Raw genomic sequence first — 5279 nt, forward strand, 5'->3', positions numbered from 1 at the left:
CACAGCTGAGGAATGCCGAATGGCTGAGAAACACCTAAAGAAATGTTCAACATCTTTAGTCATCAGGGAAATGCAAATCAAAACAACCCTGAGATTTCACCTCACACCAGTGAGAATGGCTAAGATCAAAAACTCAGGTGACAGCAAATGCTGGCGAGGATGTGGAGAAAGAGGAACACTCCTCCATTGTTGGCGGGGTTGCAGACTGGTACAACCATTCTGGAAATCAGTCTGGAGGTTCCTCAGAAAATTGGACATTAAACTGCCTGAGGATCCAGCTATACCTCTCTTGGGCATATACCCAAAAGATGCCCCAACATATAAAAAAGACCGTGCTCCACTATGTTCTATCGCAGCCTTATTTATAATAGCCAGAAGCTGGAAAGAACCCAGATGCCCTTCAACAGAGGAATGGATACAGAAAATGTGGTACATCTACACAATGGAATATTACTCAGCTATCAAAACAACGAGTTTATGAAATTTGTAGGCAAATGGCTGGAACTGGAAAATATCATCCTGAGTGAGCTAACCCAATCACAGAAAGACATACATGGTATGCACTCATTGATAAGTGGCTATTAGCCCAAATGCTTGAATTACTCTAGATGCCTAGAACAAATGAAACTCAAGACGGATGATCAAAATGTGAATGCTTCACTCCTTCTTTAAAAGGGGAACAAGAATACCCTTGGCAGGGAAGAGAGAGGCAAAGATTAAAACAGAGACTGAAGGGACACCCTTTCAGAGCCTGCCCTACATGTGGCCCATATATATACAGCCACCCAATTAGACAAGATGGATGAAGCAAAGAAGTGCAGAAGTGTAGATCGCTCCTGAGAGACACAGCCAGAATACAGTAAATACAGAGGCGAATGCCAGCAGCAAACCACTGAACTGAGAATAGGACCCCCGTTGAAGGAATCAGAGAAAGAACTGGAAGAGCTTGAAGGGGCTTGAGACCCCATATGTACAACAATGCCAAGCAACCAGAGCTTCCAGGGACTAAGCCACTACCTAAAGACTATACATGGACTGACCCTGGACTCTGACCTCATAGGTAGCAATGAATATCCTAGTAAGAGCACCAGTGGAAGGGGAAGCCCTGGGTCCTGCTAAGACTGAACCCCAGTGAACTAGACTGTTGGGGGAGGCGGCAATGGGGGAGGATGGGGAGGGAACACCCATAAGGAAGGGGAGGGGGGGAGGGGATGTTTGCCCGAAACCGGGAAAGGAATAACACTCAAATGTATATAAGAAATATTCAAGTTAATAAAAAAAAAAATGTGGGTCTGGAAAACTGGCTTCAAACTTTAATTTACTGAGTATCTGCTTTCCCATGGTTCTCTGCACTATCAGGTGAGATGTGGAACTGAGGAACTCCAGTGAAAAAGACAGCAGAAGCCTTTAGGGCTGCCAGGAGAAAAATCAGTCAAAATGTAGATACAAGATTAAGAGAAGATTAAATTTCTGCAAGAAAACAGAAAGGAAAGAACTAGGGAAACAGTTCCCCCCTCCCCCTTCCCCCACACCTTTACCCCTCCCCTACCACTTTCCTCTCCCCTCCCCCGCCTTCTTCTCCCCCTCCCCATGCAGATGAGGTAAGAGCTGCTAAGCAAAATTCAGTGAGAGTCACTTTAGCTTATTTTCCCTTTGAAAGCGCATTCATGTGCTGCAGCTACAGTAGCAAGGATTCACAACCTCCATTATTCTTGGGGGGATACATTTTTAACACCCCCCTGGGGATGCCTCAGACAGCAGTTGACACCAGATACAGATGTGTGCACAGGAAAACTAGAATGATTCTTACACACCTCACAGGAATAATTTTCTTGTGAGATAGACAGGTCTCCATTTATAAATGCGTATCTGCATTAAAACTGCACTTAGTGTATTGTATATGCTTTCTCCTATACAGTGCGTGCAGACCCATAATACAGTTTATAAATTAGGCATGCTAGGCTTACTACCGTCACAGCAAGCCACCCCAGCTTAAGCACCGCGATGTCTTAATGATTGGTCTGATCACCGAGGCAGTACTGAGCACCCACAGGTGGTAGCATATACGTCATGGAAACTGTACAAACGGACAATTCCCACTCCAAATACAGTGGACAAAGTTTCACTGTGTTCATGATGGAAAGACTATCCGTATTTTTATTTCCGGAGTTTTCCCTCTCACGTTCTCAGATCACCATCAGCCACAGGCAGCTGAAGTGGAAGACGGTGAGGAAGAGGAACTGGTGTGTACCACAGATTGGGGTGCTGAGACAGGAGAAACATTTTGCTTATGTTATTGAACAAAGTCCATGTTCAACTGCCAGTCTAGCCGCTAACTCCTGATATCTGTTCCGGGGACTCGGTTCAAGTCTTTCATGTAGTCCCTAGTACGTCAGGACAAGAGCCACTGCTTCTTCCCTTCTTTGCCTTCATATGCACAGGACGATCTCCCTGTGTATATGCTAGTCTTGAAATAACTCTGTTTTATCCAGTACCAGTGATGCTGGAGAGTGGCCGCCCTATGGCTCTTCTTTTTCCCCCGATGACCTCGGCAATGGACACATCTCTAAGTAAGGCCTCATCCTAAGGAGTGAGCCTCAGACTGGGGCACATGAACCTTGTGGGAAATGAAGGGGCACACTGACCTACAACAACAGGACACTGAAACTGTACTACACGTAGATTAGCTGTATGCTCAATTGAAACAATGAAATGATAAGTTTACATTAATTTAACAGATCGTATATGACTGCTAGTCCAAAACTCATAAGCACATTATGAATAATATATAATATACATATATTGATAGTGGTCATCTTTATTGACTATTTACTACGGGCTAATTGCTTTCCCATCTTATTTCACAAAGCATCCTATGTGAAAGTCGGGGTAACTACTTGTTTGTTGCATGGTGGCAGAGAGCAAGCATGAAGATCATCGAGTGTCTATACCTTCGTTCTCTTAACAGCTGGCATCGGAACTCACAAGTAGAGACGGTGAAGTAACAAAGGAGACCCTCCAGATGCGTGAAAATCATGTTATGTTTACCCTACGTATTCTGTAGTCAAGCAAGAAAGGCTTGCACCACAAGAGTGTCTTCTGTTAGTCAAAATGTTGGTCCCCGCCAGTCCCACAGCATCGTAAACATCTCGAGTTTCGTGTTTTTAGATTCTCTGTTTCTAAAGAGAAAGGAGTGTGCTTTATGCCTAGAGAGCCCAAGGTCCCAGATGGGTTGTTTTCTTCCCACGGGAGGTGAGTGAAGAAAGGTAACTGATGTGAGGAGACACAGGAGGGAGGCGGTTCCTGGGTGGGCCATAAGGTCGAAGGCCGTCTACTCTTAGTGGAAGTATCCTCACGAGGACACAAGCTTTAAAGAGAGGCAAACGTTTTCATCTTTCCATCAAAGTAACAGAAGTTGTCCTTGGGAGCCACTAGAGGGGTGATGGCGGCTCAGATTTTCACAGCGCTCAAAGTGCGTTCACTTACTTCGTTTTAATTGGCGGTAATGATCCTGTTGGGTGGACAAAAAAACAGCGTGTAGTGATACCTCATTTCACAGATAAGGATACTAAGCCAGGGAGTTAGAGTGTCCCTCTGATGTTATCCAGTTAATGAATAATTAGAAACACAGTGCTGGATTCTTTGCTCTTCAGGAGTGGCCTTTTGTGGGCCTTTGGGAATACCAGATCTACAACAGTATGTCGCTCTTAGCGTTGGAACGGACTTTGGAACTTTTCCCCTTCAACTTTGTTACAAAAGTTACTTTTAAAAAAGTCTTTTCGGGGGGGCAGTTTTAGGTCCCTGGTAACATTAAAAGGTGCAGTGGTATCCTTGCGGTGGTTCAAATAAGAAATGGAGAAGAGCCTGAGGAAAAGAAGGTCCAGTGACAGGCCCAAAATGGGATCCAGCTCAAGGGGAGGCCCCAAGACCTGACACCGTCACTGAAGCCGTGGGACTTTTACAGAAAGGGACCTACCATGACTGCCCTCCAAAAGACCCAACAAGCAGCTGAGTCAGTCAGATGCGGATATGTGCACCCAACCAACGAACAGAAGCTGCTGACCCCTCTGGTTGAGTCAGAGAAAAGCTGGAGGAAGCTGAGGAGGAGGGCAACCCTGTAGGAGGACCAGCAGTCTCAATTAACCTGGACCCCTGAGCTCTCTCAGACACAGGATCACCAACCAGGCAGCCTACACCAGCTGAGATGAGGCCCCCAACACATATACAGTAGAGGACTCCCAGGTCTGGGTTCAGTCAGAGAAGATGCACCTAACCCTCAAGAGACTGGAGGCCCCAGGAAGTTTAGAGGTCTTGTGGGGAGGGATGGGGACATCCTTGTAGGGATGGGGTGGGAGTACAGGGGTGGGGGGTTGGGGAGGAGGTATGGGATGTGGAATTCTGGGGGTGGGGGTGGACCTGGAGGGGAATAAAATCTGGAGTGTAAAAATGAATGAATGAATGAATAAATAAATAAGTAGATAGATAGATAGATAGATAGATAGATAGATAGATAGATAGATAGATAGATAGAAAAGAATGTCCCCTCTAGGCCCTGGCACTTGAATAATTGGTGCTCAGTCAGTAGTACTGTTTGCAGAAGCTTAGGAGCTGTGGCCTTGCTGGAGGAAGTACATGACTGGCTGCAGACTTTGAGGTTTCAATACTACATGCCGGTCCCGGTTTGCTCTCTCTGCTCCCTGAGGCAGTTAGAGAGGTGAGCTCTCAGCTGCTGCTGCCACCATGCCCGCCCGCTGCTATTCTTCCCCACTGTGATGCCGATGGACTCTTATCCCTCTGGAGGCATAAGCCCAGATAAGCCTTTCCCTCTATAAGCTGCCTTGGCCGTGGTGTTTTATCACCGAGATAGAAATATGATTAGTGTATACCCCGTGTACCTCCTGCCCTCATGTGGGTACTGATCTCCATGAACAGCGCAACTGCCAGGGTGGTACCGAGCTGAGGTCGATGACGTCCCTGTCTCTCAAGGTCCACAGTTGACACCCACAACTCACAATCGGCATACATTGTACAGATGCACAGGACACATATCTGCCATCATGGTTCACACAGAATAGCCTTATCACACCAGGTATGTGTCACCTGCCTCTCAGGCTCTGGAAACCGTTTAACCATCTCTGTGGTTATACTTTTCCCACAGCGTCACAGAGTTGGAATTCTTCAGATTGGTTTCTCTTATGTAGCAATATTCTTGTGAGCGTTCTCCAAGCCCTTTCATGGCCTGAGAGCTCACTCCTTTCATCAGTGAATCATAGCCCACT

This window comes from Rattus rattus, chromosome 4 (assembly GCF_011064425.1).
Source record: "Rattus rattus isolate New Zealand chromosome 4, Rrattus_CSIRO_v1, whole genome shotgun sequence".
NCBI lineage: Eukaryota > Metazoa > Chordata > Mammalia > Rodentia > Muridae > Rattus > Rattus rattus.